This window comes from Pleurodeles waltl, chromosome 3_1 (genome assembly GCF_031143425.1).
Source record: "Pleurodeles waltl isolate 20211129_DDA chromosome 3_1, aPleWal1.hap1.20221129, whole genome shotgun sequence".
NCBI lineage: Eukaryota > Metazoa > Chordata > Amphibia > Caudata > Salamandridae > Pleurodeles > Pleurodeles waltl.
The window spans coordinates 822,839,846-822,857,025 of record NC_090440.1 but is presented as its reverse complement, the minus strand read 5'-3'; positions in this window follow the sequence as shown (position 1 = coordinate 822,857,025).

The following is a 17,180-nucleotide window of genomic DNA, read 5'->3' as shown; positions in this document are numbered from 1 at the left end:
AAATCTCATAGCAGGAATTTCCCCTAGGTTACAGGTATTCATCCTCTGATTTGGCACCTTCACCCCAATGGGCGAGGTATTTTATGAAACAGAGCCCTCTTATGACACTGTCCAGGTAGGTCTGAAACATGCAGACAATTGATCCCCAGCGTAAATGAAGCCGAGAGACGTTGTCCATGCTAGTCCATGAGCACGTGACATAATGCACAGCCAATCTTTTGACTCTTGAGAACAGCTGTTGTATACCGATATCATGTATGGCTTACAAAATTGTCTCACATTGGCATAAGTTGACAAAGTGTTAAGAGTCCAAAAATCATCATTGACAACAGACTGCAAAAAACATGAAGGCCATGACACAACATGTTGTTCAAGAGAAAAAAGAGTCAATCAGCTGGTCACGTATCTGCATACCCTGCCCTCTGTTTTGTACAATGGCCCGGTTGCCCAAATTCAGACCTAGATGGGGGTCCAGAGGTATGTGTAAGAAATGATTTATTTTTATGTTGTGAAAAACACAACAGGCTACTATAATCTTGCACACAACTTGAGCAGAGTAACGCAACACTCCCCCGTACGGTCAAGACATCTGAATCTTGACTTCAGAAGCACAAAACTGCAGTCAATGATGACTTGTGTATGTCTGTGTGCCCTATTGTATCTCTACTGAGGTACAGAGGTTGCACGTATGTATGGTGTGAGGAGATGGGAGAGAGTGCATATGCAGCATCACCTGAGAAGGGAAATAGAGTGATATTTGCAAATGTCCCTCATGCATCTCTACAGTACATGCTGTATGAAATGATACATACTGTTTCTGTTGGGGCATGCATGTAGCATGAGGGTTAGTGTCTAATGGTTGTGCACATTTACAAACACAATTATACATATAATACTTGGGTGGTGTTTGATACTTACCCAGTAGACACACATTGCCAAATTCTCATACTGCCATCCGCTGGACAAGAGGTTACCTGCATGGCTGACATGGGTACTGCCTGGGAACACTACATGCAAACAGTAAAGCTACCACTGACATCACAGACACCCTGCATGTTAATGGAGTGCCAGTAGTGTCTGTTGTAGGAAATATGTGCATGGTGGCGAGGTGGCTAAAGAGCCACATGAGTGCAATTAATTGCACCCAGAACATGTGAGAGGTGGGAAATGAGGTAGAAATCACTAGCTAGCCCTTGCCTTCTGGCCAGTGTATGGGGCATTTGTATGTGGCGATGGGCTCTCCTAATAATGCAGCTCAGTACCTGATGCAGGCATCGGCATGGGTTGCCTGTGAGATGCCCAGAAGTTAATCAGAGACCATCTGAAATGACCCTGTAGCAAAGAAATGGAGAGCTGCTAGGTTGTTGATATAGGCTGGCAGAGTCAAGATCCTGCTCCCACTCACAAACCATTTCCAATATGATATCAGGAGGAAAACTGCATCTAGCCATCAGAAGTTGGCTGAACATCCCAAAGAGTTTTATCCTTTGTCTGAAGATCCTCTCTACTGGCCTCCTGCTCCTTCTCCTCAAATAATCTTGCTGCATAGCAAGGGGCAAACAAACAAACACATTCAGCGACATGTTGCAAGGTCTGAAAGGGTTTGTTTGTGGCAGTTTTCCTTTTATGTGTGTAGCAAGGCTGGGATAGGGTGTGGGCTGAGGAGTTTCAGCTGGAATTGGGTGGGGTATGGTTGGCACTTACACAGGTATGTCAGTATGCATTTTTGCCTCATTCTGCCTAAGTGCAGATGATCTGGCCCGATAGTGAATGACTTGGCCCGAGTGCAGATGAGCCGCCCAGGATGTAGGTATTCCACCCTGAGTGTGGGTGATCTGCCCCTAGTGCAGACGTCAATATACTACTCATAACTCACCTTTGTGAATACCCGAAAATCGCAAACTTACACTTTTGCTCTAAACATAGACCAAAAGTCTAAGATGAGCTTTGCGAATTGGGTCCACAGTGTTTAAACATGGTTCAGGTCTCCTAGTGCAGACCCTGTCTATGATCTCACACTGCTAGCTTCTCATGGCATGTACACCCTATTTTTCAAATAGCAAACCCACGTTTAAGTAGATTTTACTCATCTCTGAGACAGGTTGTAGGTATGTCATAAAGTATGGAGCTTTGTGTTTAAAACATGAAAAATCTGCTTTTGAGATGAATAGGTTATTCATGCACTTACAGGCCCCTCTGGGAAGTACTACATGGAATATGCGACCCAGAAAGTAAATGACATACATGTTCACAAAAAGATAGAGCCTCTACCACAGGAAGTCAGACAGGTACAGAAAGACTCATACATTCAGGCACATACTCAGAAAGTACTTCATGGGTGAAACCTACTAGTACAGAGCTTATGTGTGCTCTGTCACTGCCTACTCAAATTGGCCTGTAAAGCTCCTTTGTCAAGTCTTAAAGTCATGTTTTAGTGCAAATAACTCACCTCTGGTATATGCCAGGTATGCCATCAAGCATGGTGCATTGTACTTAATGATTGAGAAATACACTTTTCAGTTTTAGAAACTTACTCATGCACTTGTAGACGCTTAGGCCAAGCACTACCTAGAGTATACCACTCACCAAAGAACTGACATACTTGTTTCCAAAGCATGGGTCCTGTGTCTCAGCCAGTGACAGAGAGACTTGTATATTTCACTCTCATACTCAGAAACACTTATATTTGCAGCACTATCAAAAGTAATTGCAGACACACTCACAAACCCCTGTACTCCCTAACAAAGGCACAAAAGTATTTGTTCAGCTACTTACATACACATTTACAGAGTCATACAAGTACTAAAACAGGAAGTCACATACTGGCAGATGTACTAAAACATCTCAAGGCGCTACTAAGGTGGACACCTACGTTCACTGACAGATATAGGCAAGTAATAACATAATATTGTCATGTGTCCAGACAAATACTGCTTTAATCATGGGTGAGGCCTACTAGTGCAGAGCCTGTGTGTGCTCTGTCACTGGCCACTGAAATTGGCCTGTACAACCCCCTTTTCTAGTCTCAAACTCACACTTTAGTAAAATAACTCACCTCTGTGATATGCTGTAGGTATGCCATCAAGCATGGCGCATTGTGCTTAAGTAATTGAGAAATATACTTTTCAGTTTTAGAAACATACTCATGCACTTGCAGACCCCTAAACCAATTACTACATAGAGTATACCACTCACCCAGGAACTGATATTAATATTTCCAAAGCATGAATCCTGTGTCTCAGCCAATGACATAGCGACAGAGAGACTTCTGCATTCACTCACGTACTCAGAAAGTACTTATATATGCAGCACTATCAAAAGTAATTTTAGACACACTCACATACCCCTGTATTCCCTAACACAGGCATAAAGGTATTTGTTCAGCCACTTACATACACATTTATGGAGCCATACCAGTATTAAAACAAGCAGTCACATGCCGGCAGATGTACTAAAACATCTCATGGCGTTACTACAGGTGGACACCTACATTCACTGAGATATATAGGCAAGCACTGACACAATCTTGTCATGCATCCAGAAAATACTGCTTTAATCATGGGAGAGGCCTACTAGAGAAGAGGCTATGTGTGCTCTGTCACTGACTAGCTCAAGTTGGCCTCTGAAAGTCCTTTGTCAAGATAAACAGACAGAAATATAAACTTCATAATTAATAGAAATTTTTTATTGATATTGTAATGAAACAACTGTTGACACTGATACATATATAATTAAAATGTTTTATGTGAAAGTATATAATTTAAACAAAATCTACCTTCTTGTTTGTTTTCAGATATCAATTTCTTCTTAACTACACATACTTACAATGCTGGTAAAAAGTCAAACAAGTAAAAAACAGACAACAATACTATCTCTTCACAACTGAGAAACAAAAAGAGCAAAATGCTGAAAAAGTAGTGAAAGAAAAAAGAACTGTTGGTAAGTGAACAAAAACGATTCATGACAAGTCAAACTTTATTGTTTAGTTTATAAATACTATAACAATGTAAAAATCAGCAACAAGCAATTGTTTACAATAAAGTTCTTCGTAAGCACCTATACTTTGAAAGACAAAAATGTGACTCAATAGTAAATCAATTCATTATTAAAGGGAATATAAATTATGTCATCTAAAATACTTAACTACCCAACTAAAACCACTTGAAGCAAGGGCCTAGGGGACTTGTGCAAAGCACATACTTAGTTAATTGAAACCTTTACACAGGCCATAATATTAATTCATTAATTCATTAAAGTACAATTTTTTTTTTTTTTTAAATACCAAATCTTATAATGTATACAACTTTTAAGACCCTAAATAAAATTCCATTACATTTTTATTGATACATATAAAAATTGATTAGTCAATACTTAAAAATGTCCACTGTCACTGTTAATTTGAATAATGAAATAAAAGTCCTACCATACCAATATCTCATTGGCTAAGACCTTACTGACCAGCAATCTCTGTATGTCGGCTGGCATCTTGCAAGTTAAAAATCTAATGACCAGAACTCAAACTCATTCCATACCCACTATTGATTTTAGCATACTCCGAGCTTCCAGTTTTTTCGAGGCCTGACTTAGAAACTTTACTAGCCTAACATTCAATGAAGAATCTGAGGAATTAAAACAGGTGATCACAGCCTGCCTACAAGTACGTATTAGTCTCTGATTGAACAAGACCTTGTGGTACCTTCTTTGTTCTTGCCCTAAGCTTTGGCATATGCAAATCAGGTGTAACAGACCTCCTACTCCACTCCCACAGAGAGAGCAAGATGACGTTAATCCTGAACTGGTCCTTTGTGCAAAATCTTGACCTCCTGGAAGTTGACCAGATCTATATTTAATAAGATAAAATGATTCTTAAAATAGTATATGGTCAACTTGAAAGACATCAAAATGAAGTACATAAGAAACAAATATGATGTCAACTAAGAAAGGAGTAAAAGTACTTGATGTGACAAGTAAAAAAACTTGCAATGAAGCACAGAGTTTAACTATAATGCAGAGCCAGATCAAGGAAACAAGAGTTAGAATGTTCCGTAGCAGAGTAATCCAGAAACTAATGAGAAGTATTAAAAAGTAAAAAAGAAGGGGAGAAGCTGTCAGACAAAAGGAATATGTTGAGGGTATAGTTGATAAGGTGTTTGCTCTGAATGGAAAGCTATTTATTTTGACTGTAAACAGAATGGAAAATCTAGATAAAATAGTGTTGAGTATGCATAGAATAAGCCAAAAGAAAAGACTTATAAACAGAACTAACTTTTGCAAAGTTTTTAGTGGAGAATTGAGACATACTTCTAGTACTGAGCCTTTCTTTAATGAAGAAAGCTACTTGAAAGAGAACAGACTGGCTGATGCATTTGGATGGTGTTATGAAATGAAATGTGGTTCTCCTATTGAGAAAGAGGTAATGGTACCTAGAAATGTAGAGGAAGTCATAGCTGTCGAGGTACAGGGAAGGTGTAGACATGCCCCTGTTTATAACTGGGATTATACAGTATTTCTAGTGTTCACCAGCAATCAATTGACTTACTGAGAAGTGTTCTATATAGGTTTCCATAGAAAAGCCTTAAACAGAACATTGTAATTTTCCAAGGATTAGGTCCATGCAAAGTAAGAAAATATGCCACTCTAAAGGGACATTCACTAGCATGTTTATCAAAGAAAGTGTGCCAAAGTATGTTTGATTGTTTTAGAATGTTAACTGTACACCACTATTGAATGCAAATTTTAATTAGGAGACTTTACCATGTTGAAAGCCCTGCACTATGTTTAGGATAAATTAATAGAGCCCTTTTGCATGGAACAGTGGCAGAGATAGAAAAGGTTTATGATGATGTGCAGTTTCGTTTCTTAAGACCTGAAGAGGAGTGCAGAGAAAATAAACACTTGGAATCTGCAGGTGTAACAGAACAGGAGATACGCATTACTGTTGATAGCATTCATGAAGAGATTACAAAGTTTAAAACAGTCTGTTCAGAGAAACTGGTTATATTATTTCTGTATTCAAAAACTGAAGAAGACAACAGAGATAAGTGGTGAGAATTTGCAGATTATTTATTTGTAGAGGAACACTTTGTTCCACAGAACACACTATATGTAAGTATTGTTATAATAAATTAGAGGACAATAAAATGCCAGCTAGAGCAGTGTACAAGTGAGAACTAGTTTCCACTCCACAAGAAATTCAATATTTGAATATGTATGATTCTATACTTATACAATGTATACATCCATTTCAAGCTATGGTCCTCATGGAGACAAATACAGGAAAGTTATCTCCAATCGTGCTCCAGAAGGGTAACGTTATGTACGTACATTTAGGTTTTAAGCATAATGTTGAAGCTGTAGGTGTGCGAAGAGATTTGGAAGAAGGACTTGTAATTCTAGTCAGTGGTGTGCCTGCCAAGAGTAAAAAGAGATGGCAAGAGTTTGTAGATGTTAGTAAAAAAGCAACATTTTATCTGGTACAAAATAAGATTTACTATAGAAATATAGATGTTTTTCAAGATATTACAGTTATGGAGAATGGCACTCTACCATCAAGAGATCAGATTGAAAAGGTAGCTCGAGCCAGAATGGAAGAAATTTACAAACAATACAGTATTCCTCTACATTCTAAATAGATTATTGAAGATAAAAAATTGGAGTCCCTGGCCCTCTGCTAAACTTGATTAGGAAATTGTAGTCAGGGAGTTTTGCTAGACTAAGGTGGGGGAAGGATGGAGAGCTATCTGATGAGTTCCCCATACAAAAAGAGGCGTCAGACAGGGTTTTGTCCTGGCGCCTTCTCATTTCTTACTTTTCATAAATGCTTGTATTCCGTATCTATTTGACAGGTTAAATAACGCTCCGAAATTGGGTGGGATCAAGACACCGTGTCTGTTGTTTGCTGATGATACCCTGCTTTCATCCCAAACTCCCTCTGGATTATCCATGCTTCTAGAAAAATGTTCAGCGTTCTGGAGGGACCACAGCCTTCAAAAAAACAACATCAAAACCAAATATATGGTATTTGGTGACCCAATATTTAGAGTAAAGAAAAGTATAGTGCTGAATGGCAAGGCCCTTGAACGTGTAACTGATTTCGACTATCTGGGAGTCAGATTAGAAAACTCCCACAAATGATCAGCACACCTGATAAAATGTACCATGTCCCTGAAACAAAAGACAGGGGGCATTTTGAGATTTGCTGCTATAATGCCTACCTTTTCCATCACAGCAGCTGTAGATATTTACAAAATGCAAGCAAGTGCGGATGCCTTATATGGTGCTGAGCTCTGGGGCCATGGTAAACTCCATGATATAGAAAGAGTAGCGATATCTTTTATTAAGGCCCTGTTAAAGGTTTCCTTGAGCTCTCCTACTTTTCCCCTCCGAATGGATTTGAACCTTTACTCTATTGCAGATATTACTGCTTTGAGACCATTGCAATATTGGATTCAGATTTGGTACACAGCAGCCTTAGATCCCTATAGGACATTGTTAGGAGTGCTTTTGAGAGATTCCCAGGTTTGGAAAATTCCATGGTGCCATTATGTAAAAAGCAGTTTCTTCCATCTCAGGTTGGGTTCCTACTGGTCGGATCCTTTGCATCTTCCTAAAAATGCCTCACACAACTTGAAGGATGCATATTGGGTCAGTGTGCAAACGTCAATATTAGCAGCTTTCCATCAGGTAGAATGACGGACCATTTTTTATCATTTAAATGTCATTATGAGTTTGAGCACTTCTTTGATATTATTTCACATCCTGTGGCACGTGCACTTTACACAAGATTTAGATTAGGATCCTCACCAGTATGCAATCTAACCTCCAGGTGGAAGCAAACTGCCAGTATAACAGATCTTTGCCCAATGGGGTGTAACACCAGGGAATCAATTAGTCACGTCCTATTTCATTGTCCCCCATATAAAAAGCAAAGAGCCCGTCGGATAAGACCTCTCTGTAATACCATGGGCATCAGGGACCGTCATCTGGCCCTTAGGATCTGCAGAACTAGCACCCACGGGCATTTGGTGTGTGAGGTGGCAAAGTTTTTAGCAGCAATATGGCAGACTAGAATGATATTTTTGAATTTTAACACACTCCTTTTTCCAAACTACACAGACCTTGTTTCTTAATCAAAAAATTTAATATTGTTTATTTTCAGTTTTTTTTTTACTTACATATTTGCATTATATTAGGCATTTTTTATCTGGGGTAGGAGAATGTAAAGTTCTTAGGAATCCAAACCTACCTGGTAAAGTCCTATTGTTTTATTTGCATAACTCAGAGCTCAATTGTGTTTAGTCATTTTATTGTATAGGTCCACGATCCTCCAAGAATGATTAATCCATATGTACATCCTGATAGAGTACCTAGTGTGCAACTTTTATGCCCTGGGCTCTGGTAATGTGGAACATCTTATTTCGAGGATTTTACTGTATTTTTATATGTTGTTCCATGAATCATGGTCTTATGCGTGTGTGTGTAGTGCTTTTATAGTATTTGTTGCAGAAATAAAGATCGAATGATGATGATGATGAGATTATTGAAGACGTTGTTGATCTATTTCAAAAGAAAGAAGTGAAAGGAGCTCCATTAAGTGTGTAGGAGAAAAGCTTAGAAGCTCGATGTTTTCCACATCTGTTTCCTAATGGAGTAGGTGATAGGTATGATGATCAGCCTGTACAAATACCAGCAGCCGGATATAGCTCAACTAGACTTTATTCAGAGGACTCTATATTTCATCAATGTATCCCTTATATATTTCATCTACTATTTGAGAGTGAGTTGTCAGGATTAGCTTAACCAGTAAATCACATTCTCAAAACAGGAGTAAATCTGCAGAATCTGTCAGCAAGAGAATTTGTTGACAAAGTTCATGGAAAAGATGAAAACCTGAAACACAACTTGATTAATTTGATGGCATGTCAACGTGGGATGAACGAGTATTGGTATTGTCATCAAAGTGAATTGAAATGTATGTTGAGAAACCTAGGATCACCTACTTGGTTGTGCTGAGTATGCATTGGATGACCTGATTCAATTGTTACGACACCAGGAACATTCTATTATCTGGAGCCTGCAAACATTTGCAGATATTTCAACCACAGGTTACAAACAAAGATGGCTTGTATGTGCAACAGAAATAACCCTCCTCTTGGCAAAGTGACTGATTTCTTTTGGTGGAAAGAGTACCAAACTAGAGGTGTTCTACATATTCACATACTGTTATGGGTAAAATATGCCCTAAGTTTGAAACAGACACTGATGAGTCTGTCTTGTCTTTTACAGAACACTATATTACATGTATCACCACAAAAGAAACTGAGATGTCGTTTTGGATTCCCACGACCAGTGATCTTAGAAGGAAGAGTGAACATCTTTTTGTCTGCAGTGAAGCACATCCCAACAGGGAAATCACTTAAAAATACAAACAACCTCTGAAGAACAGAAACTTAAAATATATTAATCACTACAACCCTGTTATTCTGAAGATGTGGAATACAAATATGGATATACAATTTATTGCAGCAGGCAGGTCGCTCCTCGCTCCGCCGCCGCGCGCCGACACAACTTTGCTGGTTTGCATCTTTTTTTACTCTAAATCCCCCTGCCGCTGCGTCCCTGCGGCCCCTCCCCCCACCTACTCTCTGTCCGGTTTTCCTTTTTTTAAAAGCCCTACCGCTGCGTCCCCGCGGTCCCACCCCCCCGCCTTCCCATTTGTCCAGCCCTCCCTCCTCCCCATTTATGGCAGCCGCAACGCGGTAACAAGAGCAACCCTTGACCCTGCTTACAGCAGGCAGGTCGCTCCTCGCGCCGTCGCCCCGAACCGTCTCCACTTTGCCAGTTTGCATCTTTTTCTACTCTAAAACCCCCTGCTGCTGCGTCCCTGCAGCCCCTCCCCCTCCCGTCACATCCTCTCTGTCCGGTTTTTGTTTTATTTAAGGGCCTGCCGCTGTGTCCCTGCAGCCCCACCCCCCCCAGCCTTCCCATTCACCCAGCTCTCCCTCCTCCCAGCTGCCACTCCCTCCCTCCTCCCCATTTATGGCAGCCGCAGCACAGTAACAGGAGCAACCCTTGACCCTGCTTCCAGCAGGCAGGTCGCTCCTCACGCCACCGCCTCCACTCTGCCGGTTTGCATCTTTTTGTACTCTAAAACCCACTGCTGCTGCGTCCCCGCAGCACCTCCCCCCTCCTCCTCTCCGTCCGGTCTCTCTTTTTTTAAAAGCCATTCCGCTGTGTCCCCATGGCCCCACCCCACCAGCCTTCCCATTCACCCAGCCCTCCCTCCTCCCATCTGCCACTCCCTCCCTCCTCCCCATTTATGGCAGCCGCAGCGCGGTAACAGGAGCAACCCTTGACCCTGCTTCCAGCAGGCAGGCTGCTCCTCGCACCGCCGACCCGTGCCACCTCCACTTTGCTGGTTTCCTTTTTTTTCTACTCTAAAACCCCCTGTCGCTGCTTCCCCGCGGCACCTCCCCCTCCCCCACCTCCTCTCCATCCGGTTTTCCTTTTTTTAAAAGCCCTGAAGCTGCGTCCCCGCGGCCCCACCCCCCCAGCCTTCCCATTCGCCCAGCCCTCCCTCCTCCTAGATGCCATTCCCTCCCTCCTCCCCATTTATGGCAGCTGCGGCGCGGTAACAGGAGCAACCCTTGACTCTGCTTCCAGCAGGCAGGTCGCTCCTCGGGCCGCCGCCCGCGCCGCCTCCACTTTGCCAGTTTGCATCTTTTTCTACTCTAAAACCCCTTGCCGCTGCATCCCTGTGGCCCCTCCCCCTTTCCCCACCTCCTCTCCGTCCGGTTTTCCTTTTTTTAAAAGCCCTGCTGCTTCGTCCTCACGGCCCCACCCCCCCAGCCTTCCCATTCGCCCAGCCCTCCCTCCTTCCAGCTGCCACTCCTTCCCGCCACCCCATTTATGGTAGCCGCGGCACAGATGTGCCGCTGGCGTGCCTAAGGCGCGCCAAAGGCAAGCCCGTCTGCACCCGTCCGCGCCAAGACCGCACACAGTGCCAGTCCCCCCAGCCCCCTCAGACAAATCTACTCCCCCCTCACCCTTCACTCACTGAACCCACGCCCTCGCCGCCCCACCTTCACCCTTTCCAGCCCCACACACACTCATGGCCCCATCACCTGCTACACCAGTCATTTCTCCTGCTCCTCATCCCTCACACCAGACACCAACCATAGTGACCCCCCAACAACAAACACAACACCCCCAACGCAATACTCACCTGCTCTGCCCCCACCAACCAGCCCCACCGCACACACCCCACAACAAGAACACACCCCGCAACAACACCCTCATGCACCACACCAACACCACCCACCACAACCACCTCAACTGCCTGCTCCTCAACACCCGCTCCCTTCACAAACATGCCATAGAACTCTGGGACCTCATCACATCACACTCACCCGAAATCGCCTTCCTCACGGAAACCTGGACCGACCCCTCCTCGGAACCCGACATAGCCATCGCCACCCCCAAGGGATACAAACTCCAACGAAAAGACCGCCTCAAAAGGCAAGGTGGTGGTATCGCCATCCTACACAGGGACACCATCAAAGTCACCACCAGCTCCCAAGACACTATCGACAACACAGAACACATGCACTTCCTAATCCACATTAACAACAACTCCACCCTCAGAGGTATACTAATCTACAGACCACCAGGACCACGCCCCTCCTTCTGTAACACCATCGCCAACACCATCAGCTTGCACGCTCTCACCTCCACAGACTACATCCTCCTCAGTGATTTCAACTTTCACTTGGAGAACCTTCAAGACCACAACTCAACCTCCCTCATAGACAACCTCACCAACCTGGGACTCAAACAACTGGTCACCGCACCCACCCACTCAGCAGGACACACGCTTGACATAATTTTCACCTCAAGCCAACATATAGCCTACACCCACACCACTGAACTCCACTGGACTGACCACCACTGCGTCCACTTCTCATTCACCAAACCCCCCACGCACCACCATCAACACACCGCACCCTACCGCATGTGGGACAAGATTCCCACAGAACTCCTGAACTCCCAACTGGCTCACAACCTCCCCCTCCACACCAACGAACTCAACGCAGGAGCACACAACCTCTCTAAATGGATCACTACCTGCGCAACACACTAGCCCCCGTCAGAAAACACATTGCCACCCGCAACATCAAGAATGCCCCATGGTTCACCCCGGAACTCCAAGACTCCAAGCGCAAATGCCGCCAAGCAGAGAAAATATGACGACAAGAACCCTCTACAACCAACTTCTCCACCCTCAAAACTACCAATCGCACACATCACCGACTCATACGCACCACCAAAAGAGATCACTACAAGAAACGCCTTGACAACAACTCCCAAAACAGCAAAGAACTCTTCACCATCATTAAAGAGCTAGCTAAACCCAAAGCCAGCAACATAGACCCCACACACACACAGCCCCTATGTGACGCCCTCTCCAACCACTTCCACCACAAAATCCTGGACATCCACAACAGCTTCATACCAAACACACCCACCACACACACCCCTCACTCACCCAACTCAACCCCCACTAATGACCCCCCCACCACACTCACCACCTGGGCCCCCACCACACACGAAGAAACGAAAAAACCATGAACTCCATCCACTCCGGATCCCCCTCCGACCCCTGTCCTCATTGCATCTACAACAAAGCCAGCCCAACCATCGCCCCCATACTCCGCGACATAATCAACTCCTCTTTCGACTCCGCCACCTACCCAGACCCCTGGAAACACGCAGAAATCACTGCTCTCCTAAAAAACAAAACAAAGCCGACCCGGAGGTCCTCTCCAACTATCGCCCCATCTCCCTCCTCCCTTTCCCCGCCAAGGTTGCTGAGAAACTAGTCAACGCCCGCCTATCCCACTTTCTCGAAGAAAACAACACTCTTGACCCCTCACAATCCGGGTTCCGCAAGAACAACAGCACGGAAACCGTGCTCATCGCATGCACTGATGACATCAGGACCAAAGTCGACAAAGGGGAGACAGTCGCACTCATCCTCCTAGACCTCTCTACAGTCTTTGACACTGTCTGCCACCACACACTCTGCACACGCATCCACAACACAGGAATTCGCCACAAAGCCTTAGACTGGCTCGCCTCCTTCCTCACCGACCGGACCCAAAGAGTCCACCTTCCACCTTTCCACTCCACCAATATCAAGATCATCTGCGGAGTCCCCCAATCGTCCTCCCTCAGCCCCACACTCTTCAACATTTACATGATCCCCCTAGCCAACATCCTCTGACCACACGGAATCACTACCCTCTCCTGCGTCGACGACACCCAACTCATCCTCACCCGCAACCTCACCACTGGCAAAACCAACCTACACACTGCTCTCCTCGACACCGCCAACTAAATGACAACTAACCACCTCAAGCTTAACGCCAACAAAACCAAGATCATCATCTTTGGCCCCAACAAAACCATATGGGACGAATCCTGGTAGCCCACCGCCCAAGGCCCCGCACCCACCCCCCGAAACCATGCACGCAACCATGGCATCATCCTGGACCCCTCCCTCTCCATGACACAGCAAATCAATGCACTAACCTCCACCTGCTATCACACACTCTGCACTCATCCTTCAAATGGATTCCCCCAGAGACCAGGAAGACAGTCACCCATGCACTCATCAGCAACAGACTAGATTACGGTAACGCCCTTTATGCCGGCACCACACTCAAACGCAAACTCCAGAGAATCCAGAACACAGCCGCACGCCTCGTCCTTGGCCTCCCCACCACAAACGAATCTCACCACACCTCAAATCCCTTCACTGGCTCCCCATAGACAAGAGAATCACTTTCAAGATCCTCATCCACGCACACAAATCCCTCCACAACACCGGCCTGACCTATCTCAGCGAAAGAGTGAACTTCCACACTCCCGCCCGCAACCTCCGATCAGCCGAATTCACACTAGCTACAGTCTCCCACATCCAACGAACCACCACAGGAGGCAGGGCCTTCTCTTATCTCGCCCCCACAACCTGGAACTTCCTCCCCACCAACCTCCACAAAACCGAAGTCCTCCTACTCTTAAAAAAAAACCTCAAGACATGGTTGTTCGAACAGTAACCCCACCTCACCCCCCTCCCCACAACCACCTTGAGACCCTCACGGGTGAGTAGCACGCTCTATACATTTTTTGATTGATTGATTGCAGAGAAATCCATCGCTGTAGCTCGCGACATGACTTCTTGCCTAACAAAGTTAGAGAACAGAGATATGAAAGAGATGTGGGAGGAGATTTCAGCAGAAACAAGCCTTACCAAAAAATTATATAGTTTTAGTTTAAAAATGGTTTCACACAGGGAAATTGGATCTTATGAATACACAGATAGGCAAAGCTCCGCAAGTTTGTTCTCAAAGTCTAGAGGAATCGATTGGGTAAGCCTCAGCCTTGCAAGTAGTCCTAATAGAGTATTCAAGTCTTTCCCAGACATACAATAACTTGCAGAATTTGATTCTGAGAGTACGGCCATTCTAATGACTAACATGCTGGATACATAGTACCCCAAGAGGCAGTGCACATCTTGAGAACATGTGTCTTTATGAAATACTTTAGCATTATACATTTAGAATTAATGTAATTGAAAACATAGAAGAAGTGAAATTTGCAGTCATTGGATGTGACAGTTATCTGGTAAGACACAACAAAGGACATTTAATTAATCACAGGGAGCTTAGTTGCCAAACTCCAGAAAGAAGAGAGTTTTTCTCCTGGGCACTTTTTCAACTGTTTGAGCCATGGCGAGCGGAAACAGATCTACTTGGACACCATGGCCCTCATTATGACATTTGCGGTAAATCCCACTTACCGCCACACTGATGGCCGCCAAATTACCGCCGCAACAGCAGATATCCATTCACCATATTATGACACACACACACCAATCCGACACAATTTAGCCACATACACAAATCCACCAGACCAAAGGTCAGTGATAAAGTGACGCCAACAGAACAACGCCCACCACATTATGACCCACAAATCACCATGGCGGACATTCAACGGTGGTCAACCACTGGCGGTACATACTGTTGCGCTCAGAATGGACACTCACATACAAAACAATACCACATTGGACAATTCAAACAACACCCACCTGACACCCATACACACACCACAACCACACACCCACACCACCATAAAACACACACCCACATTACCCACAACCCTTTACAAATACAAAGCATTGCCAACAGAGAGACACCAAGACCACTGACACAACTAGAGCCACACACCACTCACACCTATATACCACTCACGCACTGCACATCACACACCCCAACACATTACCTAACACACCCTCACTAACACCCCTCAGATTATACCCATTGCACCACAAAGACACCTCCGTTTCACAGAGGAGGAGTTAAGGGTCATGGTGGAGGAAGTTTTCAGGGTAGAGCCACAGCTATTTGGAGCACAGGTGTAGCAAATATTTAAAGCTAGAAAGATGGAGCTACGGCGGAGAATTGTGGACAGGGTCAACGCTGTGGGACAGCACCTCAGAACTAGGGATGACATCAGGAAGAGGTGGAATGACCTACAGGGGAAGGTACATTTCATAGCAGAAAGACACCAGCTCGCTATCCAGAGGACTGGCGGTGGACCCCCACCTCTTCTCCCAAAACTCACAGAATGGAAGGAGCAAGTCTTGGCAATACTGCATCCTGAGGGTCTGGCCGGAGTCGGTGGAGGACTGGACTCTGGTAAGTCAACTCTCTACTATTATCACCCCCCTACATGCATGCCAACACATACCCTCACCCTCACTCCACTACATTCCACACACCCCACCATCACATCTCACTCATCCCAATGCCAAGCCCTGCATGCTGTACCAATGCATGGACACCCCTCACAGCCCTGCATGGACACTCATCACTAAAGCATGCATAGCACAGAGAACTCACAATCCCACCATACACTTACATACACAAGTTAAAGCTGGCAGGGCAAATCCAACCATAGAGGGAAAGCCACGGATGTACAATATGTGAGATACATCAACCATAACACATCATTTACATACCCACAGGTACCCCAGCCAATGTTAGTGGAGAAAAGTTGCCAGCACTATCCAGTCCCCCAACTAAAGAGGCCCACAGTGATGACAGCAACTCTGTTCTTCAGGATCTGGATGACCTACCTGGCCCATCAGGGACCACTGAACGGCTGGTCACCCAGGCCCCATCACACACCACCACCGAGCCTCCTCCATCTGGAAACACCACCACAGCACCCACCCAGCGTACCCAAACCTCTGTCCCCAGTACACATCAATCAGCAGTCTCCAAGATCCTGGGAGCCTATCAACATTCCCAGGACACGATGGGCCAGATCCTGGACAACGTGCAGGAGAACAGGCGGCTGCAGGAGACACAGTACCAGGGGATCAGGGAGGACTCTTGCAGGCCATCAACAACACCTTGATCTCCAGAGCAGGGGTGCTGGCAGACATGGCCAACATTATGAGGGAGGCAGTCTCACACCAGCGGGCCCCTGCCACTAGCCAGACATCTGAACAGCCTTCCACTTCCGCTGCCATTAGTGGTCAGGAGGCACCGCCACAGGACTCACAGGCCACCAGCACCTCTCCCCTGCAGAAGATGAACCACCCCGCAAACGTTGCCTGTGATCCAGACAGAAGCCATAGACACTTGCCAAGACACCCGCCAGGAAATGAGACTCTCCTGATTGTCACCCTTATGTCCCACTCAGTCACCCTGTCCACCTTGAACTGCCATTGCTCCCCTTCATATGTCCCCTTGGACAATGCACCTGTGCTACAAACAGACTGGAACAATACCCTGGACCTTCCGCCATCATCACCCCATCCCATTGCACTCGCCCCCTATATGTTAGCACTTCAATAAACACCCTTTGCCAAAAATCCATTTGGAGTATGTCATGTATATCAAATATGTATTGACTGAAACAGGTAAAAACATTCAAACATTGAAAATAAACTGTACATAGAATGAGCATAGATTTATGACCTGTAGCTGGCTGCAGCGATCACGCCAGGAGTGTATCTCAAGTTACCAACATCTGTCAAATGAACTGCCAGAGGGAATAGTAAGTGGTCATAGAAGTGAGAAATATCATCATGCCATTTCCCCACAGATTAC